At 45.1% G+C, this 25306-nt stretch overlaps 1 long non-coding RNA gene across 2 annotated transcripts in view; it reads left to right on the top strand.

Moving 5' to 3' along the window:
- LOC139257262 (uncharacterized) overlaps window positions 1–25306 on the top strand; it is a 103585-nt gene that overhangs the window by 23649 nt on the left and 54630 nt on the right. For both annotated transcript variants that reach the window (XR_011592235.1, XR_011592234.1), the window contains exon 2: window positions 9549–9680. This is a non-coding gene — a long non-coding RNA (uncharacterized lncRNA). The remainder of the gene's footprint in view (window positions 1–9548; window positions 9681–25306) is intronic.

The following is a 25306-nucleotide window of genomic DNA, read 5'->3' as shown; positions in this document are numbered from 1 at the left end:
CTGGAGGAGGTGCTACGCAGACTGGACTGGGTCGATCTGCAACTGAAAAAGGTGAAGTGCGTCTTCCTAGCTCCAGAGGTAGAATTCCTGGGGATGAGGGTAGCAGCAGACGGAATCAGACCTACTGCATCCAAAACAAAGCGATCCAGAGAGCACCCAGACCCTGTAACACGACGGAGCTGCGTTCGTTCCTGGGGCTCCTGAACTATTTTGGTAACTTTCTTCCCAAATTGAGCACGCTGTTAGAGCCGCTGCATGTGCTCCTACGCAAAGGTCGTGAATGGGTCGGGGGGACAGCCAGGAAAGGGCTTTTGATAGAGCACGAAATTTGTTATGCTCCAACAATCTGTTAACGCTATATGACCCATGTAAGAAATTTGTTTTAACGTGCGACGCGTCGTCCTATGGTGTCAGGTGTGTGTTGCAGCATGTTAATGCCAAGGGTCAGTTACAGCTGGTAGCTTATGCCTCCAGAAGTCTGTCCCAGGCAGAACGTTGCTATGGGATGGTAGAAAAGGAAGTGCTTGCGTGTGTATATGCTGTAAAGAAAATGCACCAGTACCTGTTTGGCAGGATATTTGAGCTGGAGTCAGATCACAAGCCCCTAACGTCCCTTTTGGCCGACAACAAGGCCATAAATGCGAATGCATCGGCCCGCATACAGAGGTGGGCACTTACATTAGCCACCCATGACCACACAATTCGGCACAGACCGGGCACTGAAAACTACGCCGATGCACTCAGCAGGCTCCCACTCGCCACCACCGAGTGGGCAACCGAGCATGCTGCTAAGATGGTCATGGCTGTGGAAGCTTTCGAAAGCGAAGACTCACTCGTGACAGCCCATCAGATCAAAGTCTGGACAAATAGAGACCCGCTACTGTCTTTAGTCAAGAAATGTGTCCTTAATGGGGACTGGGCAGCCACAAACGGGGCATGCCCTGAGGAATTCAAACCATTTCACAAATGCAAGGATGAACTCTCGATTCAGGCCGATTGCCTACTATGGGGAAACCGAGTAGTCATGCCCCAGATGGGCAGAGAGATGTTCATCAGAGAACTCCACAATGAGCACCCGGGCATTGTCATGATGAAGGCAATTGCCAGGTCACATGTTTGGTGGCCAGGGATAGATGCAGACCTGGAACTTTGTGTTCGCAGGTGCAACACGTGCGCCCAGTTGGGCAGTGGGCACAGGGAAGCCCCCCTTAGCCCTTGGTCCTGGCTCGCCAAACCATGGTCACGCATCCATGTGGACTATGCAGGTCCTTTCATGAGAAAAATGTTTTTGGTTGTAGTAGACGCCTACTCCAAATGGATCGAGTATGACATTCTCAATTCAAGCACATCCTCTGCCACGGTAGAAAGTCTACGGGCAATGTTCGCCGCCCATGGTCTACCTGACGTCTTGGTCAGTGACAATGGCCGTGTTTTACAAGCATTGAATTCCAGGACTTCATGACAGGAAATGGTATCAACCATGTCAGAACGGCACCGTTGAAGCCGACCTCAAACGGCCAGGCGGAACGAGCAGTGCAGGTAATCAAACATGGGATGCTCAGAGTCCAAGGGGATTCCCTACAAAGCCGCTTATCACGCCTCCTGTTGGCCAATAGATCTCGACCACACTCGCACACAGGGGTCCCACCCGCAGAGCTGCTAATGAAAAGGACCCTCAAAACCAGGTTATCCCTTACACACCCCACCATGAAAGAAATTGTTGAGAGCATGCGCCAGTCACAATGTGACTACCATGACAGAAATGCGAGGGCGCGATGTATTGATGTCAATGACCCTGTCTTTGTTCTCAACTACGCTGCAGGGCCTAAATGGCTTGCAGGCACTGTGATTGCCAAAGAGGGGAATAGGATTCTGGTAGTTAAACTTACCAGTGGACAAATGTGCCGCAAACACATGGATCAAACAAAAAGGAGGTTCAGCAATCCCATAGAAGGAGCAGAGGAAGAACATGATGTAGAGTTCACTCCTCCACAGATAGCTGAACACCGGAACCAAGTGGAGGGGAACCCAGTCACTGTGGTCAGTCCAGACAGGTCTGAGGCACCGCAAACAGCAGACACTCAGGCCAGCGCCCAACAACCGAAGTCTCAACTCAGGCGCTCTATAAGGGAGCGTAAACCACCAGAGAGACTTAACCTGTGATCCCAATAAGACTTTTGGGGGGAGGTGATGTCATGTATTTAACTATCATTGTAACCCATGTGTAATCTGACTAGTTGTACACTGTGAGAACATTGACCACTAGGTGGTGAACTTGTGGGAGACACTCCTAACCTAGTCTTTCAGGTGTAAAAGGGGAAGCTCCACCCACCTTCATCACTTCAGTGCTGGAATAAAAGTTGCTGGTCACAGAGTGACCTTCTCTCAAGCATAGGCCTCATGTGCATTTGTACTGTATAGTAAGGACATATCACGATTTAGCACTGAGTGTTGGTGGTCTATTGAACAACGGTGGATCACACCAGAGCATGATTCTGTTCTTACCAGAGGGCTGCACACTTGCATTTTTCACCAGGAGCCCCCGGATACCAATCACAAGGGAGAACCCTGGCTGTTTTGACCGGGTTTGCTGAGGCAATTGTAGTGACCTTATTGCAACCTCAAACGAGATCAGCTCACTCAGCACTGAGAATGGAACCTGCCATCTACTGATCTGTATGGCTCAGCGGCAGAACGTACTTTATGAACTGAGCCACTAGGGGAGGTTTGTTGAAATAACATGAGCTGATTTTGGTACTTTGAGTTTCCCGTACTCTATTGTAACCTACTACTAGGCAATCTCTCATAATGAGGATGACGCTCTTCACACGGAAAAAAGATGGTCTCATAGGTGTTACAATGAGTTACATCTTAAAGGGTGGAAGATGCTTGTGCATGGATTTTTTTAACGTGTGGTGACCGTTGCACATCAGGCACCACACGGGCTTGACAGAGCTAGGGCTTGGTGCAGTGGCGAGGATTGACCAAGGCAACTGGAGATCAAGCTCTGTTGAACCTCCCCTGAGTCCCGACCCCACTGTTGTTCAATGCTGTGCTGATCCTGGGCCACGGCCCCTCTGTTGTTCAGTGCTGTGCTGATCCTGGGCCACGGCCCCGCCACTGTTAAATGCTGCGCCGCCCCTCACTGTGCTCGAATGCCACCCTCGCTGGGCTCGAACGCCTCACCTCGCTGGGCTCGACCTCCACGCCTCGCTGGGCTTGACCTCTACCTCTCGCTGGGCTCAAACACTGCCCCTCACTGGGCATCTGATGCCACCACACCACTGGGCTCGGACGCCGCACCTACTGGGCCTGACTCTCAGCCCCCCACTGGGCCTGACCCTCAGGCCCCCACTTGTCTCGCATGCCGCTCCAATGGGCTCGATTCTCAGCCCCCCGCTGAGCTCGACCCTCAGACCCCCACTGGGCTCGGATCTCAGCCCCCCTGCTGGGCTTAGACATTGCTTCAATGGGCTGCCTGGTCTCCAGTGACATCAGTCCAGTCGCCTTTCTAGAAGTGGTCGCATTCCTGGGTCAGCTTGCACCACTCACTGCAGTGGCTATCTCTGATACTTATACCCCCACCTACCGAGGATGTTCTCTCGCAAGTTGGAGGGGCCTATGGTCTATGGTCCTTCTCATAACAATAAACATCTACCTACACTAGCAGAATTGCTGGCAAGCATAAATGACATCATTAAACAGCATACCAGCCACCAACTGAAGAATTGGATGCGAACAGCTTGGGCCACATAGTCAATAGGCAGGTGAATGACTCCCATTGTCAATGCAGTGCTCAGCTGCTCACTGTGAGGTACACAAGGGTAGCCCAACTTAAATTCACACTCTGAAGTCTCCTTTAACTGAGCTAAGGAATTCATTATATGGAGAATTGTGACTGCGGCTCCTGTGTGATATCACTCCATTGCTTATCATAGGACTGGCTCTTTTAATAAATGAAGTACTGTTACATTTCCTCTCTGAATAAGGATAAAAAGCTTGTTTCTGACTATCTGTTCAGTGTGACACGATGGTAAAGTATTACTGCTGGTGGACAGAATAATCTAACTGTAGGTGGGACAATGGGATATTGCTCATCTTTCAATTTTCTATTTTAATGGAATGTTCTTGGATGAGGTTCAATGCCAAGGTGATTTTTATTTAAAAAATGTCCATCTTCTCTCTGAACTCTTTCTGTGGACAAAGATTCCAAACAGCATTCGGGGGAGGCAGGCAAAAAGTTAAAACAACCTTGTCAAACAAGCTGTGCTAAGCTGCTTGACTGAACACCCCACGCATGCCTTTCCACTGGTGGTATCTATGCTGCTGGCATTAAACGTGACAGAGCACTGTTAGAAGATTACTAATATTAAAATCTACCACTTTGTGGCAAACAATGGACAATGACCCCCACCCTTCAGTGCAATACCTAAACCTGTTGACTGCCAATGGAAAACACCTAACCTTTCCCTGGTGAAAAGTCAAAGTCAACAAATGGTACCTTGAAAACAAGACAGCCCAGAAATTGCACTCTTTCGTGGGGTGGAATTCGGGTGCTGGGATCAGATATTGGGGAGGAATCTGGCCTCACTTCATTGATGCTGTACTGGCAAATGAAATAGGGTGGTGCGGGCACTTCTCTCGCCCACCTCAGATATGTCCCGAATGTAACTTGTTTGGAGGCATTTCTGGCCAATCACGACCTAGGCCACCAACAGGCCTAGCAGGGCCTATGTCTGCAGAATGGAGGCACTAGGACCATTCTGGACTGTATATAAGCCACACCAGGATAACATGTCTTTCAGTTTTCTCACTGGAATCAGGGATCAGTATGGCACAGAATAAAAAGGTTTGAGATGTATACCCACCAGCGTTGGAGCTTGGCGGTACAATTTAGCAAACCTTTAAGTTGTTGGCCTGACCGATCTTGAAGTGGTAGGGTGCTGCTCTAAGATTCCATGTGGTCGTTGCTCTTGCTGATCCACCATTAATATGGTCATAAATCATTCCCCTGAAACTGAGATAAAGTCATGGCAGAGTCAAAGTGTAAGCTGAAGTTTCAACCCGTCACTTTTCCAGTGGCGCAATGGAACTGCCAGAATTTCTACCCTGCTGTGTTTATTTACTTTTATTAGAATAATGGATGTGTTTGCTTCACACTTTCATTATCAGTTGGTACCAGTATGAAAACAGATTTCTGCCCCCATCAGGTTGTATCTTTACTGGTAAAAAGGAACAATTTAGGAAATAAAAATGCAGGTTAACTCATAGAATAAAATAGCTGCCCATGTAGCATCACTGTTTCTCATCCTAATCTGAATAATTATCACATTGGGAAAGTCTCAGTTCATTTCCTAGTGGGTCCACTATACTAGCCACAATCTAATCCACAATCTGCAGCTCAGATAAAGTCCTCTATGTAAGAGCATGTTGACTATATTACAAGGATTTGATTATGGCTGATCTATAGATCCAGTTACCAATAGCCAACCTGTTCCATAACAGTAGTGTAAGGGTGGGAGGGGGCGCGGGGGGACGGTTGGGGCCATGGACAGAAAGAGGTCTAATACATTGCCAAATTAATCTATAGTGCGTTGCTCGCTCATGGGTTTCCAGCAATTGAAGCGTTAATGACCAGAATCAAATCAAACAGCAAGATATGGACTGCTGCAGCACATTAAAAAAAATATGCTGTTTCCCTGTCTGAGGATAATGAGTCATCAGAATCGCTACAGGAAAGTGAAGTTGTGCAACCTTGACCAGTTTGTGTCATACATCAGTGGAATTTTTAGAAGGTAACAGTTTGTGTTCTTGAGCTGCGGTTCTGGATTGCATACACCTGTTGGACTTGAGAGATTTTGCAATAAAAGGGAAGCTGTGTTTTTTCCTGAGCGCTGCAGAAAAGCTAAACCGCAGCAGACCCAGCAGTTAACAGCCATTGCTGGCGTCAAAATGTTACATAGCAGTAAATAACGGTCAGGCATTTTAAACAGTGTTACTGTAAGATCAGTCCAATTTAGTTCTGACTTAAATCAATTTTATTTTAGAAATATTAATGAAATCAAATTTCACTTCCACTGATGATACTTCCATTAAAAAAGAGTTGAATTATTGCTGTAAAAGTGAAACAACTACACGTTTATAGCTGAGTATTAAATGGGCCTGGGAGGGATTATCTTTTTACTGGTTTCAGCCTCTCAAAATTTCCCATTCCTGCACAACTTCAGTGTCATTTCCACTATTTTGTTCATAAATGACATAATTCTCATTAAATGTCGCAATTTGCAAATTTACAACTCGTGGCACAAAAGTCAAGTTTCCTTTCTGTAGAAAGGGCTGTCATTTACGGGAGTACCATCGGTCTGATATTTACGTTCCTATGTGTGCAAACCAGTGCAATTTCATTTGTGATGGAAGAACAATATTGCTATCATGCTTCATGCAAGTATGTAATCAGATCTGGACAGTAGAATATTGATTATACTGTATTTTGTTTTCAGCAATAAAAGTCCTTCAGCACGTCATCAGTGATGGTTGGCTCCTCTTCCATTGTTCTTATATCGGACTTATAGAGACTTACACTTCTTACCTAATAATTCAAGAAAACATCACACTTTGGTACTTTACAGCTGCCCATTGGGTTGGATTTGAAGTAGAATAAACAGACAGGGAGGTTATGCATTTTATGACTGTTCTGTCCCTTGTATTGACCTCTCATAAACCCTCATAATCTAGGAGTGGATAGAATACAGGTATCCTGCTCCGTGCTTCTTAAAGGGCAAAAAGGCCTACACTAAGGAAGGAGTAGTATGTTAGGAAAAGCCGAGAAGATTGAATCCAGAGAATGGTTTCTTTCCCATTAATATTCCAATGCTCTCCTGGCCATCCTCCCACCTTGCACCCTCCGTAAACCTGAGCTCATCCAAAACTCTGCTGCCTGTATCCTAACTCGCACCAAATCCTGTTCATGCACCACCCTTGTGCTGTCTGCTCCCGGTCTGGCAACGGCCTTGATTTTAAAATTCTCATCCTTGTTTTCAAATCAATCAATGGCCTTGTACCTCCCAAACCCACGACCTCTACCACCTAGAAAGACGAGACAGCAGGCGCATAGGAACACCACCACATCCAAGTTCCCCTCTAAGTGACACATCATCCTGACGTGGAAATATATCGCCGTTCCTTCATAGTCGCTGGGGCAAAATCCTGGAACTCCCGCCCGAACAGCACTGTGGGAGTGCCTTCACCACACAGACTGCATCGGTTCAAGAAGGCAGTTCACCACCACCTTCTTAAGGGCAATTATGGATAGGCAATAAATGCTGGCCTTGTCAATGAAGCCCATATCCCAGAATGGATTAAAAAAAACTCTCTATCTTTGTAACCTCCTCCAGCCCTACAACCCTCCGAGATCTCTGTGCTCCTCTGATTCTGGTCTCTTGCGCATCCCTGGTTTTCCTTGCCCCACCATTGGCGGCCGTGCCTTCAGATGCCTTGGTCCTAAGCTCTGGAATTCCCTCCCTAAACCTCTCTATCTCTCTCTCCTCTTTTAAGACGCTCCTTAAAGCTACCTCTTTGCCCAAGTTTTTGGCCACCTGTCCTAACTCCTTATGTGCTTCGGTGTCAAATTTTGTTTGTTAACACTCCTGTGAAGTGGCTTGGGACGTTTTACTACATTAAAGGGGTTATATAAATGCAAGTTGTTGTTGTTGTTAACTGGATTCATGCCCTCTATTTATACAATAAAACATTTAGGTTACACCGGTGCTTTACAGCTGGAGATTTATGCCGTCATCAAGCCACCAGTTGAACATTTCCTTTCATTAAATTGGGATAGAAATGGTAAAAAAAGAACTTAAATTGTCTTACTACTGCCAAATGTGACAGGCTTGTTATACCATCAGATGCCTCTCTGAAGCCTCTCACTAAATCCATACTGGTAAGTCTGCCTGGAATCAACTGAGTGAAAATTAATCTAAAGCTGTTGAAAAATATATGACCATTGTATGAGTGCATAACTATCAGGAAATGGTGGTTTCGGCAAAAGAAACCAGCAGGGTCACAGTCATCAGTAATTGATTCAGGAATATCGATAACTCACTGACTCCCCAAGATGTATCCGATATATAAACCTAATGATCATGTCAAGGTGTATTGCATCACATGGCAGATACTGCCGGGGCCAAAATTGCCCTCCGACCAAAAGGGGGAGCACTCACCGGGTATCTTGAAGTTTTTTCTCTGCCCCAATCCATGAGGCGGAGAATAGAGTGAAATTCAGCTCTTGAAATGTATTTTTTTCTTCCGTGCGATTTTCGTGACGGAGATCGGCGTGCAGAGGGAAGGACGTCAGTCTGTGTCATCAGCGCCGCGCTGACTCGTCACAGCGTCTCTCCCCGTCAGTTAAAGGGGAGGGCCGCTGCAAACTCCGCATTTAGTTTAGTTTGGCCCACTGGGCCACCAGGGAGGGTTTTGACCGGGCTCGTGGGCGCCATTGTCGGACCGATCTCGGAGTCAGCCGACAATTAAAATAAAATGGCAGCCGCGGCAGCGCGTCCTCCCCTTTAAGGGTGGACGCGCCGCCCAGCCACACACAGCTTCCCATTGGGCAATTTCCCACGCGGGTCGGAAAGGGGATCGTCGTGTGCCCCATGAGTTAGCAATACGGGCGGTGTGGTGACGAGCACCGCTGGGAAAAAATGGAGGGCAATTTATGAAATGTCGGCGACTCTGCGGCGACTAAGCAGCGAGTTCTTACCGACTCATGGCTGCCTCTTTGAGGCAGTCACAGCTCTTATAGAAAGGGGCAATTTCGACTCCTATAGGTGTTTTTTTCCTAACAGTGAATTACTGGTGAATAAACGATAGAAAAGATGTTAAATATTAAACGCACATGCATTTAAATGGTTACAGGCATTTGACTCTCATGGTGGATTGTAACCCCATGTATCAGCTGTGGCTTAGTGGGTAGGACACTCACTTCTAACGCAGAAGGTTCTGGGTTTAATTCCCACTCCAGAGACTTGAGCACAAAAATCTTGGTTGACACTCCAGTGCAGTGCTGAGGGAGTGCTGCACTGTCAGAGGTACCATCTTTCGGATAAGATGTCAAAGCAAGACCCTGTCTGTTCTCTCAGGTGGACGTAAAAAATCCCATGGTGCTATTCTGAAGAAGAGCAGGGGAGTTATCCCTGGTGTCCTGGCCAATATTTATCCCTCAATCAACATCACAAAAACAGATTATCTGGTCATTTTCACATTGCTCGTTGTGGGAGCTTGCTGTGCATAAATTGACTGCTGCATTTCCCACATTACAACAGTGACTACACTCCAAAAGTACTTCATTGGCTGTAAAGCTCTTTGAGATATCCGGTGGTTGTGAAAGTCTTTCTTTCTTAATTTTACTATGGTGAACCTTTTTACAAATTCACTATGCATAGTACACTGAGGAAATCCTTAATCTGCCACTGCCCTCCACCCCACCCCAGTACTGTAAGAATTTTGTCCTGCACATTTAACTAACAGGCCATTTTTTATTTTGACTGCAGACACGGCAAACTCCTGGAGACCTGGAACCGTCAACATTTGCAGATGAGCATTCATCAGTGCATGTCACAAGCTTTCAGATGTATGCAAAGACACAGGTTGAAATCTGCCAGTAGTTATTCACTCTCCTGCAGGTAATTTACACTATTCAGCCACGTTGTGCAATTATATAATATCGTGGCTTAATTTAAATCACATGACTGGGCAGGAAAGAAGAATTTTAAGACACAAGAACATAAGAACATAAGAAATAAGAGCAGGTGTAGGCCATTTGGCCCCTCGAGCCTGCTCCACCATTTAATAAGATCATGGCTGATCTGATCTTGGGCTCAGCTCCACTTCCCTATCCACTCTTCATAACTCTTTATTCCCTTATCGCTCAAAAATATGTCTATTTTCATCTTAAATATATTCAATGACCCAGCTTCTCTGGGGCAGAGAATTGCATAGATTTACAATCTTCTGAGAAGAAATTCCTCCACATCTCAGTTTTAAGTGGGTGGCCCCTTATTCTGAGACTATGTCCCCTAGTTTTAGTTTCCCCTATGAGTGGAAATATCCTCTCTGCATCCACCTTGTGGAGCCCCCTCATTATCTTTTTTGTTTCGATAAGATCACCTCTCATTCTTCTAAACTCCAATGAGTATAGGCCCAATCTACTCAACCTATCTTCATAAGTCAACCCCCTCATCTCCGGAATCAACCTAGTGAACCTTCTCCGAACAGCCTCCAATGCGAGTATATCCTTCCTTAAATTTGGAGACCAAAACTGTACGCAGTACTCAAGGTGTGGCCATACCAATACCCTGCACAGTTGTACCATCAAGATCCACGGTGCAGCCCTGGACAACGTGGACCATTTCCCATACCTCGGGAGCCTCTTTTCAACAAAAGTAGACATTGACAGGAGATTCAACACCGCCTCCAGTGCGCCAACGCAGCCTTCGGCCGCCTGAGGTAAAGAGTGTTCGAAGACCAGGCCCTCAAAACTGCCACCAAGCTCATGGTCTACAGGGCTGTGGTAATACCCATCCTCATGTATGGCTCAGAAGCATGGACCATGTGCAGTAGACATCTCAAGTCGCTGGAGAAATACCACCAATGATGCCTCTGCAAGATCCGACAAATCACCTGGGAGGACGTCCGCACAAACATAAGCTTCCTCGACCAGGCCAACATACCCAACATTGATGCACTGACCACACTTGATCAGCTTCACTGAGCAGGCAACATTGTCTGCTTGCCAGACACGAGACTCCCAAAGCAAACGCTCTACTCAGAACTCCTTCATGGCAAACGAGCCAAAGGTGGACAGAGGAATCGTTACAAGGACACCCTCAAAGCCTCCTTGATAAAATACAACATCCCCACTGACACCTGGGAGTCCCTGGCCAAAGACTGTCCTAAATGGAGGAAGTGCATCCGGGAGGGTGCTGAGCGCCTTGACTCTCATCGCCGATTGCATGCAGAAAACAAGCGCAGGCAGCGGAAAGAACGTGCAGCAAACCTGTCCCACCCTCCCTTACCCTCAACGATTGTCTGTCCCACCTGTGACAGGGACTGTGGCTCTCGTATTAGACTGTTCAGCCACTTAAGGACTCGTTCTAAGAGTGGAAGCAAGTCTTCCTCTATTCTGAGGGACTGCCTATGATGATGATGACAGTTGTAACAGGACTTCTTTGCTTTTATACTCTAGCCCCTTTGCAATAAGGGTCAATGTTCCATTTGCCTTCCTGATTACTTGCTGTACCTGCATACTAACTTTTTGTGTTTGATGCACAAGTACCCCCAGGTCCCTCTGTACTGCAGCACTTTGCAATTTTGCTCCATTTAAATTATAATTTGCTTTTTCACTTTTTCTGCTAAAGTGGACAACCTTGCATTTTCCCACATTATACTCCATCTGCCAAATTTTTGCCCACTCACTTAGCCTGTCTATATCTCTTTGCAGATTTTTTGTGTCCTCCTCACAATTTGCTTTCCCACCTAGCTTTGTATCATCAGCAAACTTGGCTACATTACACTCGGTCCCTACATCCAAGTCATTAATATAGATTGTAAATAGTTGAGGTCTCAGCACCGATCTCTTTGGCACCCCACTAGTTACTGTTTGCCAACTGGAAAATGACCCATTTATCCCGACTCTGTTTTCGGTTAGTTAGCCAATTCTCTATCCATGCTAATATATTGCCCCCAACCCCGTGAACTTTTATCTTGTGCAGTAACCTTTTATGTGGTACCTTATCGAATGCCTTCTGTAAATCCAAATACACCACATTCACTGGTTCCCTCTTATCCATCCTGCTCGTTACATCCTCAAAGAACTCTATAGCAAATTTGTCAAACATGATTTCCCTTTCATAAAACCATGCTGACTCTGCTTAATTGAATAATGCTTTTCCAATTGTCCTGCTACTGCTTCCTTAATAATGGACTCCAGCATTTTCCTAACGACAGATGTTAGGCTAATTAGTCTATAGTTTCCTTCTTTCTGTCTGCCTCATTTTTTAAATAGGGGTGTTACATTCGCTGTTTACCAAACCGCTGGGACCTCGCCAGAATCCAGGGAATTTTGGTAGATTACAACTAATGCATCCACTTTCTCTGCAGCCACTTCTTTTAAGACCCTAGGATGTAAGCCATCAGGTCCAGGGGACTTGTCCGCCTTTAGTCCCATTATTTTACCGAGTACTACTTCTTTAGTGATAGTGATTGTGTTCCTCCCTCCCTATAGCCCATTGATTATCCCCTGTTGGGATGTTTTCAGTGTCTTCTATTGTGAAGACCGATACAAAATATTTGTTCAATGTCAACATAGTACCATCTCTCAGTTTTTTGAAGCTTACGTTGCACCGGTCTGGGATTACATGAAACAAATAAAAAAGTCAATCATGCTACTCTGTAATAAATTCGATCGAACAATTAAGCAAGGAGATTGCTTGCAACATAGGTAACTATTTACTGTCAGTTTACCGGATTGAATTAGAAGGCCGAGTCAAGGCTGATGGGGAAGCAGTTGTGAAAACTAAACTAATAGCCACTTTTCACCTTTAACTAAAAACAGGTCTACATATTTTTATATCTTGTTCAGATGCAATAAAGTTTTGCGCTGGTTGAACGAGTGACGACATTTTGCAGAAGACTCCACTTTTTCTGTACTATGTTAATACATCTGCAAATCCTTGTGAAAGTAGAGAAGGCTTAGCCTTTAGCTGTTGGCAGTGGGTAGCCAGCGTTTGGCAATGACACTGCACCAGGGCTAATCTTGCCCAGTTGAAATCCTATAATAAATATATTAAATTATATTGGTTCATTGGATTGTTCACCTGCTCCACGAACTCTGCTTCATCCTCTGTGCAGTAACAGATGATAAGTTTAACTGCAATCATGGGTAAAAGTGAGTCTGCAGAGGAGAGACTGAGTAGACTAGGCCTATATTGTCTAGAGTTTAGAAGAATGAGAGGTAATCTCATTGAAACATACAAAATACTTGATGGGGTAGATGCGGAGAGGATGTTTCCTCTGGCTAGGGAGTCACAATCTCAGAATAAGGGGTCAGCCATTTAGGGCTGAGATGAGGAGAAATTTCTTCACTTGGAGGGTGATGAATCTCTCGAATTCTCGATTCCAGAGAGCTGTGGAGGCTCAGTCGTTGAGCATATTCAAGGCAGCGATCGATTGATTTTTGGATATTAAAGAAAGAAAGACGCATTTAAATAGGGCCTTTTACGAGATGTCTCAAAGTGCTTTACAGCCAATGAAGTACTTTGAAGTGTAGTTACTGTTGTAATGTGCGCACAGCAACCTCCCACAAACAGCTATCTGATAATGACCAGGTAATCTGTTTTTGTTATGAATCAAGGGATTTGGGGATAGTGCAGGAAAGTGGAGTTGAAGTAAAAGATCAGCCATGATCTTATTGAATGGCGGAGCAGGCTCGAGGGGCCGAATGGCCTACTCCTGCTCCTATTACTTATGTTCTTATGTGTGTTCTTATTTCAACTCTGCTGACTCAGTGGAAACAGAGTGGGCAGGCAGTTAAAATTGGCCACTGCGTCTCTGTTGTCTTCTATTTTAAGCTTAGCTGAGCAGGCGTTAAGCAACGCCTCAATTTCAAAATTCTCATCCTTATTTTCAAATCCCTCCATGGCCTCACCCCTCCCTATTTCTGTAATCTCCTCCAGCCTCGCAACCTCCCGAGATATCTGCACTCCTCTAATTCTGCCCTTTTGATTATCACTGATTATAGTCGTTCAACCATTGGTGGCCGTTGCCTATGCCCTAAGCTCTGCAACTCCCTGCCTAAAACCTTTCCGCCTCTCTACTTCTCTTTCCTCCTTCAAAACGTTTCTTAAAACCTACCTCTTTGACCAAGCTTTTGGTCACCTGCGCTAATTTCTACTTATGCGGCTCGGTGTCAAATTTTTTTATCTCCTAATACTCCTGTGAAGCACCTTGGGACGTTTCACTATGATAAAGGTGCTATATAAATACAAGTTTTTGTTGTTGAAACCTTTGGTGTCCTTCTTTAAATGTACTGATGGTGTCAAATTATTATTGATAAATGATGAAACGATAAATTGTCAACTGATCTCAAATTTTGTTTGAAAACGCCGATCTGATCTTGGCCTCAACTCCACTTCCCTGCCTGTCCCCATAACCCTTGACTCCCTTATCATTCAAAAATCTGTCAGTCTCCACCTTGAATATATTCAATGACCCAGCCTCAACAGTTCTTTCGGGTAGAGAATTCCAAAGATTCATGACCCTCTGAGAGAAGAAATTCCTCCTCATCTCCGTTTTAAATGAGCGACCCCTTATTCTGAAACTATGCCCCTGAGTTGTAGGTCCCCCCATGAGGGGAAACATCCTCTCTGCATCTACCCTGTCAAGCCCCCTCAGAATCTTATATGTTTCAATAAGATCGCTTCTCATTTTTCTAAACTCTAATGAGTATAGGCCCAACCTACTCAACCTTTCTTCATACGACAACCCGTTCATCTCAGGAATCAACCTTGTGAATCTTCTCTGAACTGCCTCCAATGCAAGTATATCCTTCCTTAAATAAGGAGACCAACACTGTACACAGTAGCTCAGTTGTGGTCTCACCAATGCTCTGTACAGTTGTAGCAGCAGGTCCCTACTTTTATACTCCATCCCTTTGCAATAAAGGCCAACATTCCATTTGCCTTCCTAATTACTTGCTGTACTTGCATGCTAACTTTTTGTGTTTCATGTACAAGGAAACCCAGATCCCTCTGTACTGAAGCATTTTGTAATCTCTCCCCATTTAAATAATAATTTGCTTTTTTATTTTTCCTACCAAAGTGGATAACCTCACATTTTCCCACATTGTACTCTATCTGCCAATTTTTTGCCGACTCACTTAACCTATCTATATCCCTTTGCAGATTATTTGCATCCTCCTCACAACTTGCTTTCCCACCTATCTTTGTATCATCAGCAAATTTGGCTACATTACACTCTGTCCCTTCATCCAAATCATTAATATAGATTGTAAATAGTTGAGACCCCAGCACTGATCCCTGTGGTACCCCACTAGTTACAGTTTGCCAACCTGAAAATGACCCATTTATCCTGACTCTCTGTTTTCTGTTAGTTAGCCAATCCCCTATCCTGCTAATATATTACCCCCAACCCCGTGAGCTCTTATTTTGTGCAGTAACCTTTTATGTGGCACCTTATCGAATGCCATCTGGAAATCCAAATACGTAACATCTAATGGGTCCCCTTTCTCCACCCTGCTCATTAAATCCTCAATGAACTCCAGCACATTTGTCAAACATGAGATCCTTTTCATAAATCCATGCTGACTCTGCTTGACTGTATTGTGATTTTCTAAATGTCCTGCTACTACTTCCTTAATAATGGACTCCAGCATTGTAAATTTCAATGTCATGGAAAGTATTATATAAGTCCTATCCTTTAATTTTAAATATAAAAACCGTGAATGATTTGTTCTTTTTTCTTTTCCATCCCTGGTTAGTTTCACAATAAAAGCTATGAACCTCAGTGGTGAGGATGAAACAGTGGAACAACTGATAGATCTTGGATGCTGTCAATACTACTCTGGTCAGCCCACCAGAAGATGCACTTGAGCAGTGCAGGAAAGGTCCTCTTCCCCAAGCACTTTTCCTTCCTTCCTCTACCTAATAATCTTTGAAGGGAAGTTGGAGTGCAAATGACATTCTCAACTACAAGTCAACCATTCTGGTCCTTCCACTATTCTCTAAAAAATAATACATTACTAATACCCTTTGGTTCAATTTACATTGCAAACATCATTGCCTTGATTGTCTCTTGCTAAAACTGTTGCTGATGTACTTGAGGTCAGTTACCTTCCTGCTCGTAGAGCTTTTCGAAGAAATTGCAGAAATGAAACAAAAAAAAACTGACATGGTAAAATATTTAAGCTGTTTAAAGTTAATTCATTGCCTTTTGGCAACTATTTTCTTTGTACAATCAAAAGTAATAAACCACATTTAGCTGCATGCAAACAATCCATGTAGAGTATGTAAACAAGATGTTTCTTTCTCAGTTACTGTCATGTATCATTTAATATATTGCGCTATAATTTTATTGTAGTTTATTGGAAGAGTACCTAATTGAATAATGTTGACTTTTGATTGGCAGAAACATATGCATATTTTTAGATTATAGTCACTTCTTGGTAAATTCATAACCTATTTGCCATAAAATTACGATGCCTGCTATTTAGCCAAGATCCCCATTGTCATCTGCTTATTTTATTATACTCCATCTTTACAAAACACTTTTTTATCTCGTGTGGGGTATTGTACCATTAAGGATTAATAATTCTTTACATATTGTTTAATAAAATCATATGGGAAAAATTAAGTCCAACTTTTGTAAATTCATTTGTGTCAGATGTTGGCAATAATTTAGTTAACTGAACAAACCTTAATTGAAGTAATTCTGCTGTCAACATAAGAACATAAACATAAGAAATAGGAGCAGGAGTAGGCCATTTGACCCCACGAGCTTGCTATGCCATTTAATAAGATCATGGCTGATCTGATCTTGGGCTCAGCTCCACTTACCTTCCCACTCCTGATAACCCTTCACTCCCTTATCATTCAAAAATCTGTCTATCTCTACCTTAAATATATTCAATGAAGAACTGCAGGGAGGGCACCTTTTCTGTTTTTCTAGATCCTTAGGGGTTCCATTAATCTTTCTTCTGCAGAGGTACTGATATAATTGCACCTGGCAAACTTACTGCATCATTTCATGTTTACCAGAAACTGCTCATTCTGCAGTAGAAATAGATAACCCCAAAGTGTGGATATTTTTAACATAGGATTGAATTCTGATGTGTTCATCTATAATCAAACTACAGAAGAAAAAGTACTTTATAAAGATGGAGTGGAATAAGACAAGCAATTGGGGAGGCGGCAGGGACTAAAGGTCAGAGGACACATTTCCCGATTGCGATGAAAACCTGGCCATGTTCATAGCACTCAATACTGTTCGGCAATCTCCTGACCCCGGAGAATTCAGCGGGGTTAGGTAATTTAAATAATTTCAAGATGCTCCCTGCAGTTTCGCCTGGAGGAGTTCGGGAATCATGAATGCAACAGCTCGTAAAAGGTCTGCTGCATTTAAAACAAAGCAGAACTTTCTTGTATGGTGGCTGAAGATGTCTGGAGGAGCTTCAAGAATTTCCCCTTGGAAGCACTTCTGGAGGAGATGACACTAAGGAAAGTGGTCATTTTAGGCTTACGGCAAATTAATATTAATAGAGCAAATATGCAGCAGGCATGGTAGGAAGGGAGGCGGAGCAAGACTTCACCTCTCAGCTGATGCTCCATCTGCCCATTCCAGCTGGCTAACCTCTGAATGCCTGTAGATCACCTTGCAGTTCGTGACACAGTTGATGATGGCCTTTCTGCTGAAGTGGAAATGGTAAATGACAAGTATTTGCAGACATGCCCAATTCCTGGCCGACTGTGGATAGGCCCAGAATGCCTGAGGTGCAAGTACATGGCTTCTTCTAAATCCAGGACAGTTATTGGCAGACTAGCTGGAATGTCTATGCTGAGCATTTTGCTTGTCCCTCAGTACGGCAACTGGTGGCAGCAAGAATGTCGTTGCTAAAGGTCCGTGCCAAAGGAATGCTGAGTTTCAGAAAAACAGCAACAATTAGTCACAGAAAAGACGGCACTCACAATAATGCAGAAACTTACAAAAATCATACAGCCCAAGTTTTAAGGATATCTGTACTCCATAAAACAGCATGGAGGCCTCCCAGTATCTATTTTAAATTGGTGCTGAGTAAATTAGGAGCTGCATAGCAACAGACCATGGGGAATTCACGATGGGACAAATTTCAATAAATGAGTATTTGAGGACAGTAATGAGGCTTGCACACACTTAAAGTGCGCTTGGGCCTACCTGCCCAATTTTAAGGTGCATGCATTTTTTGAGCAGGGGGTTGCTCCTGATATGTCCTTACTTTACAGAATAAATGCACATGAGGCCCATACTTGAGAGAAGGTTACTCTGTGACCAGATACCTTTATTACCAAGACCTCAAGTGATGAAGGTGGGTGGAGCTTCCCCTTTTATACCTGAAAGTCCAGGTTAGGAGTGTCTCCCACAAGTTCACCCCTTGTGGTCAATGTTCTCAAGGAGTACAACTTAGGTCAGCTTATACATGGGTTACAATAATAGTTGAATGCATGACATCACCTCCCCCCCAAAGTCTTATTGGGATCACAAGTTAAGTCTCTCTGGTGGTTAATGCTCCCTTGTAGAGTGCCTGAGTTGGGGCTCCGGTTGTTGGGCGCTGGCCTGAGTGTCTGCTGTTTGCGGTGCCTCAGACCTGTCCGGACTGCCCGCAGTGACTGGGCTCTCCTCCACTTGGTTCCGGTGTTCGGTCACCTGTGGTGGAGTAAGCTCTATGTCGTGTTCTTCCTCTGCTTCTTCTATGGGGTTGCTGAACCTCCTTTTAGTTTGATCCACATGTTTATGGCAGATTTGTCCATTAGTAAGTTTAACTACCAAAACCCTATTCCCCTCTTTGGCAATCACAGTGCCTGCAAACCATTTGGGCCCTGCAGCGTAATTAAAAACAAAAACAGGGTCATTGACATCAATACATCTCACCCTCGCATTTCTGTCATGTTAGTCACATTGTGACTGACGCCGACTCTCAACAATTTCTTTCATAGTGGGGTGTATAAGGGATAACCTGGTTTTGAGTGTCCTTTTTATTAGCAGCTCTGTGGGTGGAACCCCTTTGAGCGAATGTGGTTGGGATCTATTGGCCAACAGGAGACGTGATAAGCAGCTTTGTAGGGAACCCCCTTGGATTCTGAGCATCCACTATTTGATTATCTGCACTGCTCGTTCCGCCTGGCCGTTTGAGGCCGGCTTGAATGGTGCCATTCTGACATGGTTGAATCCATTGCCTGCCATGAAGTCCTGGAATTCAGTACTTGTGAAGCATGGGCCATTGTCGCTGACCAAGACATCCGGTAGACCATGGGCGGCGAACATTGCCCGTAGCCTTTCTACTGTGGCAGAGGATGTGCTTGAATTTAAAATGGCACACTCAATCCATTCGGAGTAGGCGTCTACTGCAACCAAAAACATTTTTCCCATGAAAGGACCTACGTAGGTCACATGGATGCGTGACCATGGCTTGGCGGGCCAGGATTAGGGGCTAAGAGAGGCTTCCCTGGGTGCGTTGCACAGCTGGGCACACGTGTTGCACCTGCGAACACAAAGTTCCAGGCCTGCATCTATCCCTGGCCACCAAACGTGTGACCTGGCAATTGCCTTCATCATGACAATGCCCGGGTGCTCATTGTGAAGTTCTCTGATAAACACCTCTCTGCCCATCTGGGGCATGACTACTCGGTTTCCTCACAGTAGGCAATCGGCCTGAATTGAGAGTTCATCCTTGCGCCTATGAAACGGTTTAAATTCCTCAGGGCACGCCCCGTATGTGGCTGCCCAGTCCCCATTCAGGACACATTTCTTAACTAAAGACAGTAGCAGGTCTTTATTTGTCCAGACTTTAATCTGACAGGCTTTCAAAAGCTTCAACAGCCATGACCATCTCAGCATCATGCTCAGTTGCCCCTCAGTGGTGGCTAGTGGGAGCCTGCTGAGTGCATCGTCGCAGTTTTCAGTGCCCGGTCTGTGCCGAATTGTGTGGTCATAGGCGGCTAAAGTAAGTGCCCACCTCTGTATGCAGGCCAATGCATTCGCATTTATGGCCTTGTTGTCGGCCAAAAGGGACATTAGGGGTTTGTGATCTGTTTCCAGCTTAAATTTCCTGCCAAACAGGTACTGGTGCATTTTTTTTTACTGCATATACACATGCTAGCGCTTCCTTTTCTACCATCCCATAGCCCCGTTGTGCCTGGGACAGACTTCTGGAGGCATAAGCTACGGCTGTAACTGGCCATTGGCATTCACATGATGCAACACACACCTGACCCCATAGGACGACGCATCGCACGTTAAAACAAGTTTTTTACACGGGTCATATAACGTTAACAGTTTGTTGGAGCACAACAAATTGCGTGCTCTATCAAAAGCCCTTTCCTGGTTGTCCCCACAGACTCAATCGCGACCTTTGCGTAGGGGCACGTGTAGCGGCTCTAACAGTGTGCTCAATTTGTTTCCCGAATCTTTGTTGGTCACGACTACCATGGTGCTGCCTAGCACCGGAATGATCTCCTTTGTATATGTCCGTAGCTGTGTGTCAATCAGCAATAATTTTGGCCTCCTGGCATTGGACACCCACAACCTTTCGAACTGTTTGATACTCATCAGGAACTAGTTGGCCCCCGTGTCTAGCTCCATTAATATTGGGATGCCATTGAGGAGCATTTTCATCATTATCGATAGCGTCCTGGTATATGAACTGTATATGTGCTCCACAGGAACTTGCTGAACTTCAGCTTCCAGCGATTTCCCCCAGTATTCATTTGGCCTCATAGGGCTTACATCGGGCCCTTCCTCCTCGTACATCAACCCGGCTGCAGGCTTCCTGCACATACGCGCCAACTGACCGCTGACGTTGCAGTTTCTGCAGGTATATTGCTGATACCTGCAAGCTCTGGCTGGGTGTTTGCCTCCACACCTCCAGCATGAGCTGGAGGCCCCGTTGTTGGAAACAAAAGGTCCATTACCAGTCGATCGTCTCTGACTGTCTCTGTAACTGTCCTTAAGCGCACCATTAACAGGTGTTGATGGCCCCATTACTGGCTGCATTGTCCATTGCGATGGCATGAATCGCTGTTCAGCTAGCCATTGTCTCTGTTGAATTCCCCCTTTGGGTTTGTCTACATGCTGGGGCATGTCCGATTGCCCTTGTCTGCCTAGAGAACTGTGTGCCGCGTTAACAATGTTGACTCCCTGGTCATTTGCCGCATTTGAGTCAAGATTCTTGTCATACATCATTCTGGTCCCTTCCTCCCCTGAGATAAATGTCTGGGCTATCAGAACCGCCGCTTCCAAGGTCAAGTCTTTGGTCTCAATCAGTTTCCTGAAAACACCAGCGTGCCCAATGCACTCAATAAAAAGTCTCGCAGCATCTCTGCTCTGCATGCATCTGTGAACTTACATAGGCTCGCCAGTCGCCGGAGATCTGCCACAAAGTCTGGAACGTTTTGCCCTTCTCGCCGCCAGTGCATGTAAATCTGATGTTTCGCCATGTGCATGCTGCTCGCCAGTTTAAAGTGTTCCCCGATCAACTTACTGAGCTCTTCAAATGTCTTGTCCGCCAACTTCTCTGGCGTTAGGAGGTCCTTCATCAGGGAATACGTTCTGGATCCACAAACTGTCAGGAGATGAGCCCTGCGCTTGTCGGCCGAATCCTGTCCCAACCATTCCTTAGTGACAAAACTTTGCTGTAGTCTCTCAATAAAGTCGTCCCAATCATCACCAACACAGTATCTCATGTCTGTGTTGCTAGTGGCCATGCTCGCGTGGTTTAAATTCCAGTTTCTCGTCGCCAATGATATGTCCTTATTATACAGTATAAATGCACACGAGGCCCATACTTGAGAGAAGGTCACTCTGTGACCAGATACCTTTATTACCAAGACCTCAAGTGATGAAGGTGGGTGGAGCTTCCCATTTTATACCTGAAAGTCCAAGTTAGGAGTGTCTCCCACAAGTTCACCCCCTTGTGGTCAATGTTCTCAAGGTGTACAACTGAGGTCAGCTTATACATGGGTTACAATGGTAGTTGAATACATGACAGCTCCCAAATGCGAAACCGAGGAATTGTCATTGGAGGTTCTTACCTTATTAGCCTGCGTCCTCATTTTATTTGGATGATGAATTTATAAGACCTGAATGCCTGAAAATTTGATTGTGTAGCGCCCGGTGTTTGGGCACTGCGGGTGCTGTTTTGGTTTGAAAATGGCGTCCTAGCAGCACTCGCACAATTCTGGTGCGGGCCACACCGGATGCTATCTCGGTGAGGGCTGTAGCATCAGCACTGGGAACGTGCACCAGAAGTATGTGCAGATGGTGACCTCAATCAGCGTGAAATGCTGATTTGATGCCAGCACTGCCATTTTCACCCTCAACGCACAAATGAACATGCACTCAGCAGCTGCAAGGAACCCCCTACCAGCGATTTATAAAGAGACAATCAACCACTCTCAGCTCAGTTACTGATTAATGTCTACTGGCCCTCTGTAAGTTTGTGAAAGTGTTTGCAGCTTTCTAGAGTTGTTTAAAGTTGGTGAGGTGACAGCGAGTGGTGCTGCAAGTGGAGAAGAGCTTGCTTCTGACTTCAAGGGTTCTGGTCAGGCCACTTGCTCACAGTCATGGGCGCTGTAGTTGCCATCGCCCTTGGATTGCAGCATGACAGGGAGATGGAGCAAAGGCAGCAAAGAAGAGGACAAACTGCTCACAGGGGGAGGTGGAGAATGGCTCTCAATAGGAGGCCTTACCAACCTAAGATCTTCCGAGAGCAATTCTCTTACCTCAACCTTAGCTAGGAGCAGTGTGTGAGGTGTCTGCGCTTTACGAAGCAGGTGCTCACAGAACTTTGCCACCTCTTACAACCTGACCTCTAACCTCACACCAGGGCAAGGACTGTGCTACCAATGGCTCTCAAAGTGATAGAGGCCCTGAATTTCTTCGCCTCGGGATCTTTCCAGGCTGGAACAGGCGACATCTGTAACATCTCCCAGTTCGCCGTCCATTGCTGCATAGGTGAGGTGACAGAAGCTCTTTATGCCAGGAGAGGGGATTTCATTGCATTCTCTCTGACCAGAGAGAAGCAGGGGGAAACTGCACATGGTTTTGCCAGGATAGCTGGCTTCTCCATGGTGCAGGGCGCTATCGACTGCACGTACATGGCTATGCGGGTGCCATATCTAAATGCAGAGATGTACCGCAACTGCAAAGGTTATCACTCACTGAATGTGCAGTTGGTGTGCGACCAAGTTCAGCACCAATGTTCCCTTTAATCTTTTGGGGATGCATGGGCCCTTTAAGGGACTGCACAGCCTATTCAAAATATCGCGCATGTGTGATTTTTCCTATTTATAAGCCGGTGAGCCGGCTGCGTGGGAATATTGCTCATCACAAGATGATGGTGAATGCCCAGTATCCTGGCAGCAGTCATGAAGCTTTTATGCTGCACCAGTCCGCTGTTCCCCCAGTTTTTGAGCCACCAAGACAAACCAGAGACTCGCAACTGGGCGACAAAGACTGTTAAATGGAATCTGATAGAGCAGACCATTGGCATCCTTAGACAATGCTTCCATTGCCTGGATCACTCTGGAGGAGCTCTGCAGTACACATCAAAACTCGTTTTAAGATTCGTCATGGTCTGCTGCATGCTGCACAACCTTGTGATCATGAGAGGATAGCCCTTGCCACCAGGCATAGAGCGAGCAGCTGAGGAGGAGGAGGAGGAGGATAATAATGACGATGATGATGAAGATGAGGAAGAGGAGAAGGGTGAGGAGGATTAGGAAGAGGATGAGGATGAAGCAGAAGAGGAGAAAGCAGAAGGGAGGAGGCAACGCAGACAGCTCCTTTCTGCCCGGGCTGTCCGTGATATACTCATCCGACTGTGATATCAATGCACGCAACCACAATTACCCAATCAACAATATTCCTACACTTTACTTTCCCTCTGTTACTGACCATCATAGCATCCTCTTGGCCACTATGCTGAAATAAAAACCACCACAAAAGAAACATTCCATTCCAACTTTATACATCAATCTATCCAATTTAATTTTGATGTTGGCTGCCAGAGCAATGTTGTCTATGATGATGGAAGAACTCTGGAATCTTTAACGTCCACCTCAACAGATGGATGTTTCATCTGAAGGACCGTACCTCCAGCAGTGCAGAACTCCCTCGGTTACTGTACTGGAGCATCTGCCTAGATTATGTGCCTAGTTCTGGAGTGAGATTTCAACCCACAACCCTCTAACTCAGAGGCAAGAATACTACCGACTGGCAATATTCAACAGGAGTATTCACTTACATCAAAATTGATTATGCTAGATTCAGCTGTATGATCTTGTATTCCTTTTTAAAATGTCATGAATTTTATACTCATCAATTTGAAGGTAAGAGTCACAAGGAATTTAATATTCCTTGGTCAGCTAAAGGAAAGATCAGGTACAGTAAAGAGCTCCTTTTACATTGGTTCTACATTAAATGTCCCTTTGTGCATGCACACCACTATTTTATTGTCATTATTGCACATATCCAAAGAGGGAGAGTTTACCCGGCTAGGCATTCATATTCTTATATTAGTTACCATTTCTCTTGTTGGATGGTAGATGAATATCTATGTTACGTGACTGGAATTACTACAGTAATGGAAGGTGCCTTTTGAAACAAAAGCAAATAATGTTAATCCTGTTGGAGGATACCTGGTCCTTGATGGTCCATGGTTGGGGCATTCACTCCTATAGTGGTAGAGTTCACATTCACTTTTCTACTGCTCTGGTGCAAAAAGCATACATCTGTTTTCCCGAGTGGTGCTGATGGGATGATCGGTCTTTGGGGGATTTGTGTCTGCATCTGATCCCTAGAAATAGGGTGGTATCTGTGTCTGACCTCTGCAGGTGTAGATGACAGTATGCATTTGTATTTCCTGGCAGTATAGTGGGAGTTTGTGTCTCTCTTCTCTCGGGGGTCTAATGAAGCTTGTGTGCTAACCTGTGGGACCAGGGTTAAATTTTTCACGTTGACGTTGTGAAAACCTAAATCTTACAGGCTCGAAAACCCTCAAATCACAGACCACTTATCCCTAGATACGAGTAAACAGCATTTCTAAATGCACAAGAATGATTTTGTGCCACTTTTCTGATTATTAAAGATTTTGTTTTCAGCTAATGGAAATGCAACCAGAGGTTTCATTGGAAGAAGCAGCATTTCCTTTACCATTTGTTTCACAGACTCACCTTACTAATGGGCAGGCAAAAGAAATATGGGAAAGACAATTTTAGTAACATACCAGTAAACTGCAACCTTGGCGTACTTCAAGTAATCCAAGCCGGCTGTAAAATCCAGGAATCTGAAAACAAACCTTTAATAATTCTTATTTCCAAGAAATCTGCATTTTTTACAGCCTAGACCCTATTGTTACAGCCACGAGTGATGAACAGCAGGCAGGTAGCACAGCAGACAACTTAATCTGAATAGTATTGATTTGGGATTTGATCACTCGAAATCTCTATGGCCAATTAATCATGACCAATAGTTGGTTATCGAT

This window comes from Pristiophorus japonicus, chromosome 3 (genome assembly GCF_044704955.1).
Source record: "Pristiophorus japonicus isolate sPriJap1 chromosome 3, sPriJap1.hap1, whole genome shotgun sequence".
NCBI classification, from domain to species: Eukaryota; Metazoa; Chordata; class Chondrichthyes; family Pristiophoridae; genus Pristiophorus; species Pristiophorus japonicus.
The sequence above is the reverse complement of the archived record's forward strand: the minus strand, read 5'-3'. Positions and strand labels throughout refer to the sequence as shown.